This window comes from Pelodiscus sinensis, chromosome 11 (genome assembly GCF_049634645.1).
Source record: "Pelodiscus sinensis isolate JC-2024 chromosome 11, ASM4963464v1, whole genome shotgun sequence".
NCBI lineage: Eukaryota > Metazoa > Chordata > Testudines > Trionychidae > Pelodiscus > Pelodiscus sinensis.
Genome location: NC_134721.1, coordinates 30,045,302 through 30,059,638, shown reverse-complemented (window position 1 = coordinate 30,059,638; position 14,337 = coordinate 30,045,302).

Here is a 14,337-nt window from a genome sequence, read left to right as displayed (position 1 = left end):
TCATTAAAATTTAAAATACATGTGCAGGTTTGTGCTGTCAGCAAGAAAAATGCTTTCCCACGTGGGATTCAAACTCAGGATCTGGTGATCTGAGATGGCAGGCCATGACCACCTAGTATTGGGATCCTTGTTACATAATAAAAGTGCCTATGAGAGAGTTAAAATTATTGCTGAAATGAAGGACATTTGTGGTGCACCTGTGATGAAGAGGGTATTTCCTTTAATACTTTTATGAATTTTAGGCATGCCTCAGTTTCCCTCTACATATGGTATTGCTAACCAGTGGGTGCCAAAGGATTAATTTAACACTGCTCTTGGAACATCACAGGAGATAAAAGGTATGTCAACTTTTTGTGTGGGGAGTGAATGAACAGTATCATTAAAGATCTGGCTGATAGTGGCCCAATTTACAATGGATCCAGCAAGAGAGAGAGATGCCCCAAAGACGTAGCTTTCAAGACCTAATACCAGGAATCCCCAGAAGTCAGGACTTGTGAACCCAGCTGAAACCAGGTAACTAGAAAAAGGTGATTCTTTTTGGAGGGACTAGGAGCCTGGAGTGGGGAGAGAAAGGGGGAAACAGGGAGAGAGCAAAAGATAGAATCCATCACAGCTTACCTGGCCCATGATGGCTCTGGTTTGGCCAAAGTAGCCTATAGTGTAACTTGTGTTAACTTAAGGAGTTGAAGGTTCTCTAGCCAGGTGACTAATAAATGGTTACCTTATTTTACAAACATACCAATGTCACTGTGAGTTTGGCTTGGCTAGGTTCACTGCAAGGAGCCACAGATATAGAGGGGAAAATTAATGCTGATGCAGATGGTCCAGTCTTGGAGGCCATAGGCCTGCCTCTGTGGAATGGTGTGGGTCCTTGGGGTCCAACACACTAAAGGGGCCACTCCCAGGGTATATCTAGACTACATGCCTCTGTCGCCAGAGGCATGTAAATTAGACTACCTGACATAGTCAATGAGGCCAGGATTTAAATATCCTCGGCTTCATTAAAATAAAAATGGTCGCCACGCTCTGCTGGCTCAGCTGTTCGTCGGCACAGTGCTGCAGTCGAGACGCGGATCGGTCGACAGGGAATGCCTTTGTCAACCGCTCTTGTAAACCTATTTAAATCCCGGCTTCATTGACTATGTTGGGTAGCTTAATTTACATGCCTCTGGCCACAGAGGCATGTGGTCTAGACAAGACATACCCCCAGAGTCCCAGGAGACTGGTGACAGGCTGGGATATGGGCTGGATCTTGTTACTCTGACACAATCTTTTTTGCATGTAGAGTAATTGGGGATCTCCCTGCCTACAACAAATCTCTCCCTAACATCTTGCTGCATCTTGGCAGTTCTGGCAGAACTGTAGGTTCCACAACTGCTTTACTTCAATGAACTGGAAATGTCGTCATATGGGACAGAATTAGTATTAACTTATGATTGACTGGTTATTTCACTAGGTGACTTACTGTGTATGTTAGTGCAGACCAGATAGGTTTCACTATACAGGCAGTCCCCGAGTTACGCGGATCAGACTTATGTCGGATCCGCAGTTACGAAAGGGGGATTTTCTTGCCCCGGAGGACTGGAGTGGCGGGACGCCTGGTCCCGCCGCCCGCCTCCTCCGGGGCGAGAAAAGCTGCTCCCTGTCTCCCTGGTCAGTGGGGGGAGCCAGCAGACCAGGGAGATGGGGAGCAAAGCGGCGGAGGACCCGGGCCGGACCCGCGGCGCTGATCTGGAAGCGCCACGGTCTGGCCCGGGTCCTCCGCCGCTTTGCTCCACGTCTCCCTGGTCTGCTGGGGGGGGGGGGGGACGCAGCTAGTGCCCCCCCCAGCAGACCAGGGAGACGTGGAGCAAAGCCCGGGGCCTGTGGTAGAGCAGGTGGGACGTTGCCGGTTGGTCCCGCAGCACCGCTCCTTGGCGCTACTGGACAAACCCGGCAGTACCCCAGCTGCTCTGCCCCAGGAGTCCTGATTCAGCTGCTGCTGATCAGTTTCAGCAGTGGCTGAATCAGGACGCCTGGGGCAGAGCAGCTGGGGTGCTGCTGGGTTGGTCCAGTAGCACCGAGGAGCGGCCGCGCTACTGGACCAACCCAGCAGCACCCCAGCTGCTCTGCCCCAGGCGTCCCCAAGTCAGCCGCTGCTGAAACTGACCAGCGGCTGACTACAGGAAGCCCGAGGCAGAGTTGCTCTGCCCCAGGCTTCCTGGAATCAGCTGCTGATCAGTTTCAGCAGCAGCTGACTTGGGGACGTCTGGGGTTCTTAAGTTGAATCTGTATGTAAGTCAGAACTGGTGTCCAGATTCAGCCGCTGTTGAAACTGATTAGTTTCAGGAGCGGCTGAATCTGGATGCCAGTTCCGACTTACATACAGATTCAACTTAAGAATAAACCTACAGTCCCTATCTTGTACGTAACCCGGGGACTGCCTGTACAACAATAGGTCCATTCTTCCCTAGGTAAATATCATATGGTTAATTGCAATTTATTATATGCTGCAGTATGTTAACATGAGGATTTTACCTATTGTTAATACACTTTGCAGAATACAGTTTTCTCCTACATAGCAAATTATTTTTAAAATACACAAAAGGGGATATGTCTGGAAGTGAGCTTTTGAATCTGGAAATATAGTACTTTTTGTTCTGCTTTTCCCTGTATTAGGGAGATCATTCCCAAGTTTTAGAAGCTTTGCCACTTAATACTTGTGGGGGAGAACCTTTTCTTCAGTAGCTCCTATTTTACTCAAGCAGCTCAGCACTGCAGTAGAAAAACTTATGAGTCACTGAAAGGAGTCAGTGCACATAGAAATGCTGATTCAGTAGTGGTGATAGACCAAAGAATGAAATGCAGCAGTATTTGATATAACGGATATTATATTTAAAAATAAGGAAAGAGAAAGAGGGAGGTGAAAACAGAGCAAAAATATATTCTAGGCAGAAGGAAACAAGCTAAAAGGAAAGAGAGGAGGGTTAAGAAGATGAGATAGAAGAAGGAAAAAAAATCCAAAAGACTTTAGGCACAGCAATTATCTATACAGGCAGTCCCCGGGTTACATGGATCCGACTTACATCAGATCCCTACTTACAAACGGGGTGAGGCAACCCCACACTAGCTGCTTCCCCCCAGCAGACCAGGGAGACGCGAAGCGGCTTTTCTCAGCAGACACCTCAGCTTGAGAATAAAGGACTGAGGGAAGTGAGGTGTGGGAGAATAAAACTGAGCTCTGGAGAAATGTTTGGCTAGAGTTTCCCCTACAATATGTACCAGTTCCGACTTACATACAAATTCAATTTAAGAACAAACCTACAGTCCCTATCTTGTACCTAACCCGGGGACTGCCTGTAGTAGTACCAGAGAATGTCTGCCCTAAACCTAGGAGACCTCCTATTATATCTTTAAGTCTAGAAGCTCTAGTTCAGTTTTTGTTGTAATTTGATACCCTTGTGTATTTTTACATATTTTTAGTACTCTTACAGGGATCTAAAGAAGTAACTATAACCACAGAAGTGCACCAAGATATGTCAAATATTTCAAGGTGGTCCTATGGAATAGGAAATACTTAACATAGAAACAATGGAGAACTAGAAAAGATATTACTGCTTAAGTCTAGATTTTTTTTTGACTGGCACTGTTTTTAAATCTAAACTTCTAATATGTAATTATTGCTTTTTTGATTCTCCATGTAAAAAATTATAAAAAAAATGTTTAAAATGGCATATGCTAGAATTGTCTCTTCAGGCTGCAGTCTTTTCATAAAGCCTTTCAGCCTGGATAACAGGGTAGCACACTGTTTCTCTCTGGACACTTTAAAAAAAAAGCAGGAGAATGGGCTTTCATTACTCCTGCCTTTTTCAGCTATACAGATATTGGGTGGTATATTTGTTCCTTGTGTTCTTTGTGTTCTCAGAAAATATTGCTGAAGTCATATTTGTGAATCCAGTGAAAAGGAAGGTTACATGGCATCTGCAAAGTCAGATTTTTTTGTGGGTCATACTACTTAATGCAAACCTATCTAGAGAGCACAAAGAGGTTTCTATCCTCCCTCCCCTTTTTTTAAACAGTGTAAAATACTGGCATTAAAAAGGAAGCTTTTGTGTTTACTGCTAAACCTAAGTTCATGTAACAGCATGCTGGAGAAAAGGAAAGCTGTAATGAGAATAATCTTGAGAACTAAGTTTAAAAAAAAAAACCCTATTCAAGTCTATTAATGAATGAGAGGAAAAGCCAAATAACACAGCTGCTTTATGTAATGGCCAGCCTGTCTTCAAACAACTCGGCTGTGAAACGATGCAAGCCTTGAGATTATTGCTCTTCCCTGATGGCAATTCGTATTCCAGAGGAGTGTGAGTTTGCTACTGTAGCTCAGACTCAGATGGGGGGAAGGTGAGGCGAGGGCAGGGGGAGGGAGAGGAGGGTGGTGGTATTGTGGATGATTGTGAGCTAGGAAAGACAATGCTAAATGTTCCTTTAAATATACAGGTCACTATGGCATTTTTAAAAATCCCTGTGCACTTCATCAACCATTTTTTAAAATGTAAAATATCCATTCTCTTGGTAATACAAGTGAGGTGAGAGGGCCAGAAAGATACATGTAGTCTTCAACTACTGTAGTTCCCTGATCTTACATGTTTTTGATGCAGCAACTGCTGCTCTGAGAATTGCTGCTCAGAAGGGTTTTCGGGTATAGAAGGCTCCTATTCCTTGACACAGTGTTCTATTAGCAGACAGAGTCCAGCATAATATGAAAGATATGTGCAGTTTACAGACACAAATGGATTGTATTGACTATATCCATTAGTAGTTTATATGCCGGATATATCTCAACTTCATCCACTACTGGTTTAAATGCTGGCTCACTTATTCCATTGTTAATGGCTTTTTGTTCCCCGTGGTATTGGAACATCAAAGTGATTTTCCTTTCTTTAAAAGCTAGGGCAGTTCAGTGTTGCCCCACAGAAAGATACCCAAATACACATTTCATAACATGGGCATTGTATTTTAGCTATCAAATGTCATGTCATCCCTGACCTGTGTGGCTATTCAAAACAGGCAGTGGAGGGCAAAGATATTTATAGTCAATAAGGTGGTATCCTCCTCTTGAGCTCCATACTGCTCTCTAGACACACATGTTGCTAGATGACATGATCTTGCCCTATTAAGCAATTAATTATACTATGGATTGAACCTCTCTAGTCTGACACTCTTTGGTCCGGCAACATCTGTGGGCCAACATGATTTTAGTGAGCTGGATGTTCACTAAACTTGTCATGGGTGTGGCCAAGTTTCCCTCAGTCTCATAAAGTTTGTTTACAGCCACCAGTCCTGGCTCTCAGTGTTCTGTGCTCTTATTTAGCTCTAATTTACCCCTAAATGTCTTCTAAGAGCCCAATAAGCAGCAGAAGTGTTGGTAATGCTGCTACACAATATTGACCTCTTGTGGTCCGGCAAATTGTCTGGTTCGGCACCAGTCAGGTCCCGAAGGTGCCAGAATAAAACGGTTTACCTTGTAATAATATTAATTTATGGTATAGTGCTTTTCATGCAAGGCTCTTGAAAACTAATGGTAGTTAGTCAAACTTCACAACATTACTGAGTGCTAGGTATTATTGGTGTTATGCCCATTTTATTTAAATTACCTCTTTAGCAAGAAGTGCCCTCAATTAACTGCACCCTGGGTTAAATTAACTGAGTCAGCAGACTGAGAATTTTATTAGCTCTAGGTATTGTTATTATCAAGTTAACAGGGAGCACATGAAATATAATTACTTGTAATGAAATGTGGTTTTCATCCTCTCATCCTATGCTTTGATTGGCTATTATAAATCCCTTTTCTCTGATTGGCTATCTGTCGACCTCAGAATTCCTGAGTTCTGTCCACAATATACATGGCCCTTTCAAATTTTTAATTCTTCCCCATATCTTTACCTCATTTAACCATGATATTACTTAGCAAGGGCGGGGAGGAATAAATGCTCTTCACTCATAGGGGAAACCTTATTCTCCCCCTTCCTAATAAGGATAGTTCCTGGGGGGGGGGGGGGGGGAGGGAAGGATTGAATTTTGTGTCTGGTGTAGGAGGGAAAGGGTTAGATGTTGATGTATCACCTGTTTGTTGGGTGAGTCTGTGGCTTTGGCACTGAGAGGAGTAGCCAGTTATTATGCAGGTATTTATTTGTTTAATCCTGATGTTTTTGAGAAATAATAATACTTTGATTATGCAAATAAGATCCCCCCAAACCAATGAGAATAGATGTGCCTGCATACCTAAACATTAACTGTAGCTAGCAATCAGTAAATCTGTAAAGACTGTCCACAGGTTGACTAGGTATGATAATTCTGCATAAAACAAGGCAGAAAAGTGACGAGTTACCAACACCATATAAGAAGTTGGGGCTGAGATGGCAGTAATAAAAACCAAAACTGGTACCCAGTCCTCTCCTGAGGTATGGCTTTCATTAGCTCTTCCCTTTACTCTGAAATTGATGGGTTATTTCACTAGGCTAGCCGGCTCTAAATGGAGTCTTTACAGAGACCTAGCAGTTAATGCCCATGTGATCCTGATCTGAACTCAGTTATAATCAATGGCTGAGTTGTAGAAAGATAAGGCAAACCTACATAGAAAGGGAGGCGAAGTCAGTGATGGAGAAAGCATAAAGAGTTCCTAGTCTCTGGAAAGAGCCTGATGAAGAATTGGAGAGAACTAGAGGGCAAAGTTCAAGATCTTGCGGGAGACATTGAGAAAGGGCATGTAACAAGCATGTTGGTCCATGGGGAATGCTGCCAGAGTCCTCAGGATGGAGGCAGTGGGACACCCTGGTTGGAACGAATATCCTAGTAGAAGGTCTTGAGAGCCATTGATTAGCTGATGGAGTAAAGGGGGAACTCTGCAGTTTCCAGGAGCAGAGATGAAGAGTTGTTGCCCGATGTTTAGCTGGTTATTTGGATTTCCATTGCCCTGGAAGGGAACTAAACTGAAAGGTGACCTGGATAGCAGGATTGGGGGGGGGAGGGGGGGGAGAGGGAGGGGAATAGGCTACAGATGCCTGACTGAGACAGGCCACAACAGGATCTAAGAAAAGGGTCTACAGCAAATGCTAGACACTGACTCCTTGCAGCACCATGCTCTGACAGCAGAAGGAACTATAGTGGTGAGTGCAGATTGCTCACACATCAGTATTTTGGAACAGCTTCTCCTTTCTCCTCAGGGATCCAGGGGCTTGGCATTTGCACTCAGTGTCTCTTCACTGTGCCTGATACACAGGGACGTAATTCCTTGAGAAATCAATGATACTGCTACAAACTTGAAAGGACTGTAGAGCCCAGCACAAAGGGGCAATAAATAAACCTCATCCAAGTAATGATGCACCAAAAACAATAGCATAACGGGGGGGGGGGGGGATATTTACTGGGAACAGGAAAATAAGCTTTGTGGAAAGGAAGGGGTTGAAGTTAACTAATAAGCAACCACATTTTAAAAATAGTCATTTCCCCACCTCCCAATATTGAAATAATATTCAAACTTTTCCAATCCCCGCTTCTTCCTTTCACTTTCCCAAGCTGGATGGCATGTCTGATGCTGCATGACCCAAGACAGAGTGTTGCACTTCTGTGCTTTTGGATGGCAATGAACAGGAATCTGGAGACTTGGGTGCTGACCCTGATCTGCTTGAATATGTCAGTTCACCTCTGTGCCTCTTTAATCTCCTACCTCTGTCTGCCTTATCTGTTCAGATTATAAATTATTTGGGGCAGGGACTGCTTCTCATTATGTGTCTATAAGGGACTCTCACAGTGGGATCCAAATCTTGGTTGAGGTCTTTAGGCACTGCTGTAATACGAATAATCATTGTCAATACTTGCTTAAATAAACATTGATTACATTGTTGCATGCCTCAATAAATATATTTTAAAAATTGGTTTACATTTTTCCTGGCAGCACAAGAATTCCCATAATATTCTTGCCAGTAAGTTAAGGAAGTATGGATTGGATAAATGGACTGTAAGATGACTAGAAAGCTGGCTAGACTGCCGGGCCCAACGGGTAGTGATTAACGGCTCCATATCAGGTTGGTGGTCGGTTTCTAGCAGAATGCCCCAAGGATCGGTTCTAGAGCCGGTTTTGTTCAACATCTTTATTAATGACCTGGATGAGAGGATGGATTGCACCCTCAACAAGTTTGAGGATGATACTAAGCTAGAGGGAGAGGTAGATTTGTTGGAGAGCAGGGATAGAGTCCAGAGTGACCTATATAGATTAGAGGATTGGGCCAAAAGAAATCTGATGAGGTTCAACAAGGACAAGTGCAGAGTCCTGCACTTGGGACAGAAGAATCCCAAGCATTGTTACAGGCTGGGGACTGACTGGCTAAGTAGCAGTTCTGCAGAAAAGGACCTGGGGATTACAGTGGATGAAAAACTGGATATGAGTCAACAGTGTGCCCTTGTAGCCAAGAAGGCTAATGGCATATTAGATTGCATTAGGAGGCGCATTGTGATTATTCCCCTTTATTCGGCTCTGGTGAGGCCACATCTGGAGTATTGTGTCCAGTTCTGGGCCCCCCCACTATAGAAAGGATGTGGATGCATTGAAGAGGGTCCAGTGGAAGGCAACCAAAATGATTAGGGGGCTGCAGCACATGACCTATGAGGAAAGCCTGAGGGATTTAGATTTGTTTAGTCTGCAGAAGAGAAGAGTGAGGGGGGATTTGATAGCAGCCTTCAACTTCCTGAAGGGAGGTTCCAAAGAGGATGGAGAGAGGCTTTTCACTGTACTGATGGATAGCAGAGCAAGAAGCAATGGTCTCAAGTTACAGTGGGGGAGGTCTAGGTTGGATATTAGGGAAAAACTATTTCACTAGGAGGGTGGTGAAGTACTGGAATGGATTTCCTAGGGATGTGGTGGAATCTGCATCCTTAGAGGTTTTTAAGTCTCGTCTTGGCAAAGCTCTGGTTGGGTTGATTTAGTTGGGATTGTTCCTGCTATGGGCAGGGGGCTGGACTTGACCTCCTGAGGTCTCTTCCAGCACTATGATTCTATGGGCCAGGACCCCATCATGCTAGGTGCTGTACAAACACAGATAAAAAACAGCTCCTGCCCCAAAGAACTAACAATAACTATTAATGTATGTTAACTTGGAATTTAATGTAATTAAATTATTACAGTGACTTTTTGTTCATTGTCTTGGCCTAAGAATACTGCAGCTCAAGCTATATTTGCAGGTGAACACCAGTTTAGTACTTCACTAATGTTGTAGAGTTTGTATGTGAAGTGACTGCTCGCTTGGGAGTGCGTGTGTGTGAGAGAGAAAGGCGGGGAGTGGAGCACACTTTGCGGCATGTTTTATGCGTAATTTTTGATTTCTCTTATGCTGGAATGTCTGTTTAGTATGGTGGGGAAGATGAAGTAATTCTTCATCGTTTTCTCATCCATTTTACTGAATGACCTTTTAAATCCTCTTCATGGACCTTTAAAAGGTTAATTTAGTTTGGTTAACAATACAAAGGAAAGTATTGGACTGTTTCGTAGATTCAGACTAGAAGGGACCAAGAGGTTATCTATTCTGATCTTCTCATCAAATGTTACCATTCACCCTATATTGAGCCCAATAACTTATTTTACTAAAGTACATCTTCCAGAAAGTCATCAAGTACTTTTATATTCACTGTTGTGCGTACAAAACCAGCATGCCAAACAAACATATATTTCACACAACTATCTGTATAAGTAACTATTAGTAGTTACTAATTTAATAAAAATACCAGTCTACTTAAGCAAATGAATTTACGTAAAGGTGACTTACCTAACAGAAGTAGGTAAGTTCTATTAGATTTTTCACAGAAATTCCTGTGACGCTGGCAGACCAGGTGCTATCCCTTGCTAAGACACTAAGCCTAAACTGAGCATTGTATGTTAGGTCAGCTCACCTGTATGTTAGTATTGTTCAAGATCGGTGTTAGATTTGTGAGAATGAGTTTTAGTGTTTAGACAAAATAAAATGCTTGTAAGTTGCAGCATGCATTACTCTTTTTTGTAATGGCTATACCCCATGATATTAAGCAATATGTAAGTTTGATTTTTTAATAATTGTCAGAATGCCTGCTCTGAAACTTGAGAACTCAGGCAGAAGGAGTGGTTCCCACAAGAAGGACTATAAAAATTAAATGGGCCATTGTAGAACATTGGGATTCTAAGACTTTGCTAATTGCCTCTGTACAGGCTGTGTGCAAAAGGGCTTGTCCCATCAGTTTGAATTCTGGAAGGAAGAAATAAATTTAGCTGACATGATTTTTTCCTCTTTCTCTTTGTTGTTTGGACTGTATCAGAAGTTAGGAAGCAAAAGCAGAGATCTGAGCATTCATTTGGGTTAGGCCTAAAAGACATTTTGTGCTGACAGATTGTAACTGTCATCTTTTTTGGACCCATAGACTGTAACTCATTTGTGTGTGTGTGTGTGTGTGTGTGTGTGTGTGTGTGTGTGTGTGTGTGTATTGCCTGCTTTAACATGCAAATAACTATTTCATTTAATTTCTCGTAGTTCATAAATCCTTAGTTTACTGTAGGCTTGCCTATAAGTGTGTGTTTCTGGTATGAGAACTGAGGTTGACCTGAGGAAAGTGATTGGTCAGCTGGAGCTGGAAGCAACCTGAATCTTGGTAATATTTGGTGTATTATAACCAACTATCACTAAATTCAGATTGTCTGGGTGGCAAGATAGATGAGAATGCCCAAGGGATCTGCCTTTGACTCCACAGTATGACTGTTATAGTACTTCAGGAGTTCTCATTTGTTACTGGGTTGGTGAAATCTAACCAGTTGAGGGTGTCTGCTCTTCTTTTTGAAAGTCTGGTCTAAGGCTAGCATCCATGGCTGTGAACCATTCCAGACAGCATGATGATATCATCTATCTTCTGCATCAGAATACTACTATAGATTTGTTAACATAAAGTTTTAGTGAGGGCATTAGCTTTCTGAAATTATCATACTCCTGAGTGATACTTCATTTTTAACTATTTTAAACTATTTTTCTTATTTAAACTATAAGTAATGTTGTGTTGAGCTGGAAATTTAAAGGATCTGTTTAAAATCTTAAATTTCTTGAAATAGATCAGGTAGCTTCCTAGAGCTTCTGGCAAGGAGGAGAATTTAAAACAGGGAAATTAGAATAAGAATCCATAGAACAGCAACTCCCTAGACAGAAATAAAACCAGAGGGATTAGTGTTGCATTGAGGAGCAGGTCAGTGTTGTCTGATCAATGGCTGGTGTTAATAGGTACTCTGTGTGGTGACCTTGCAGCGTTGCCACTTCAGTATTACTGGTGAGTATCATATATGTGCATCTCTGCCATTGATATACAAGAGTCCACTGTAAAACAGTTCAAGTTTTGGAATCTGGCTGAATTCCAGAATAAAGAAAGAAGAATAAAGTGTGTTTCTAGGTGAATGAATATGTAATAAAGCAGGGAGGTGCAGATAGAATTTAAGTGTTTGTAATTAACAGAAATTATCCACTTCTTATCGGTAGCCTTTACTTTTTAGTCTTACAAAGTTGATGATGTAATTTGGGAACTCTCTGCCTCAGTTATTTGAAACGTTTGCCATTGATTTTTTTTTTAATTGCAGTAAGGCTCCAGCTAACTATTATGCCACTGACCTGCTCATGACCCAGTTCATCCCTCTACATGGATAAGCCAACTCCAATGGGGAACTTCATAAGATTTATTCTGCTGTGGGCGTGGAATTTTCCCCATGTTTCTCAGAGAATGTGTAATGGTTCCTTCCAAGAGAACTTGTCAATTCTGATGTAAGCCTCAGGGAATCTGTCAGAAGCCAGGGCTGTGAGCATGAAAACCCTGTGTCTCTGCACTGCCTCCAATCTCTTTGTAGCTCAACCCTAACATCCTCTGTCATCTGAACTCTGTGGCTTCTCTTGCAGCAGCTGTTTCCCAAACCTGTTTAAAAAGGACACCTCAGCTTTCACCTCTGAAAAATTTTCCTGGTATTCCCCCAGCTTCTGTAGTTAGGTTACTGTGAGCAAAGGACACCTCCTTCAGCCAGTACTCCTGCTTACATGCATGTTTCTAGCCTCGTGAAGGGCTTATGTCAGTAGAAATGTGATCTTGCTGGGCTGCTGAACCTTCTTCCATGTAACCCCACTGGGAATCTCATATTTGTTATCTCCTCCCATGTTTATAATACTTTAGCAATGTTTTCTTAGCCGACCAAAGCAGTGATTAGAAGCATTCTTGGAGTTTAAATTTAAATTATTAATTATCCATTTTCTCTCATCTTTATTATATCATGCAAGTCTAATATAATGCCTTTCGTATTTAAATGAAAACATTAGGTAACCGAGGGTATTGTTCATGGACAGTGGAATTGCAGAAACATGACCTAGGGTAGCCTCTGGCCTGTGGTGTGTTAAAATACTATAAGACTTGGGAAAGGGGTACACAGGACGCTCACTGGCTTCTCTCCAGAGCAGAGATTTAACTAAATCAATATAGAAACCAATTAATTTGAATCAGTGCTAACTCTTTTAATTCAGTTAGTCAGGATTTGACTTAAGAGGTAGCACTGTTTTAACTAAATGGTTTCCAATTTAGTTAAATTGATGCAACATTTGTGTGTATTCAAGGCTTTAGGAGAAAAAATCATTATTTGTAAAGTAAGATAGAAGGTGGATGAGGTAAAATTTTTTATTGGACCAGTTGCTGATGGTGGATGGGACATACTTTTGAGCTTCACATAGCTCTACCTCTGATTTGGAGAATGTAATTTGTAAGGTAAAAGAGTTTGTGGCAGTACTGTATTTTCTAGTTCCAAACATTCCAAAATCATATGTCACATGCCACAAAGAAATTGACCTTGGCTTGAAAATCGTATGTTGTGCCCTGCAAAACTGCAGATATCTACTTTATGTCCTCAGACATCCACATCTGTGGATGTAGATATTTGTGAACCATTTTTGCAGCTCATGTATGGCTGGGGGCAGTGGTGCAGACAGCCTCCACAGACCCCTGGGTAAGCTGGGGTAGGTGGGGTGGGATGAGGGGCAGCCAGCCCTCAGCGCCTCCTGGAGCACAGTGCTGGCCCCCTTTTCCCCGAGCCCTCAGAGCTGTGCAGAGCATGCAGCGTGGCACTTCTGCAGTGATTTAAAGGGCCCGGGGCACTGGCTGTCACACCTGCCATAGTAGCAGTGGTAGTGGCCGGGAGCCCTGGGCCTCTTTGATCACCAGGCCCCATAGTGATTGCCTCCTCCCCATAATCAGTGGGCCTGGATGGGATCTAAATTTTATATGTAAATCTCTGCAAATTTGTGTATATCCATCTTATATCTATGGATAATTTCAGATCAGATACAGATTAAGCATGTTAATATCAAGTAATTTACTAGTTGAGTAGTCAATGGAATTTCCACTTTTGCAGCTAACGTATGGGGCTCTTGTACATTTCAAAGGAGGAATGCGGAACTCCATGTGCAGCCCAGGGCCAGCAGGAAGTCCCACTGACTCCAGGCTGCATGGTGCCAGCTTTGAAATGTACAAGAGTCCCCAGCGGGGGCTCTTGTGCATTTCAAAGCAGAAGCGCTCTCATGGAGCGCGGGGTCAGTGGGGGACTTAGAGTCCCCCACTGACCCCGGGCTCCATGCCGTGCTGCCCCTTTGAAATGCCACACGGAGCCCGGGGTCAGCTGGGAACTCCCTAGCTGGGAACTCCCCAGCTGACCCCAGGTTCTGCACAGCGTTTCCCCAAAACCCAGAATCAGATGGGGAGTCCCCAGCTGACCCCGGGCTCCACACAGATGCTGCAGTGGCATTTCAAATCAGCAGTACTGCACAGCTCATCCTGAGCTCAGCTGTGTGGTGCTGTCCCTTTGAAATACCGCCTCTGCGTTTCAAAGCAGTGCCACATGGAGCTGACTATGGGCTCCATGCAGCGCTGCCCCTTTGAAACACCGGGGCCACGCATGCTGCGGCACCTTTTCAAAAGGGCAGCATCGCATGGAGCCCGGGTTCAGTTCCGTGTGGTGCTGCTTTGAAATGCTGAGCCGGCATTTCAATGGGGCAGTGCTGTATGGAGCATGGGTACAGGCTCCAGGCAGTGCTGCCACTTTGGAGTACTCCCTCTTCCCCCGCCCCCTTTGCTGCCTCTATTTGATAGAGGTAATAAGTTGGGGTGGGAAATCGATTAATCAACTCGACTATCCAATAAGAATTTGTTCTAATCATAAGCTAAAATATACTTGGAGGAGGTTCTTTTTATTTGACATTTTGGCTTTGAGCCTACTGCATACTCACTTCATATTTCTGAGCTCTTCTCCACAATCATGAGGGCTAGAAA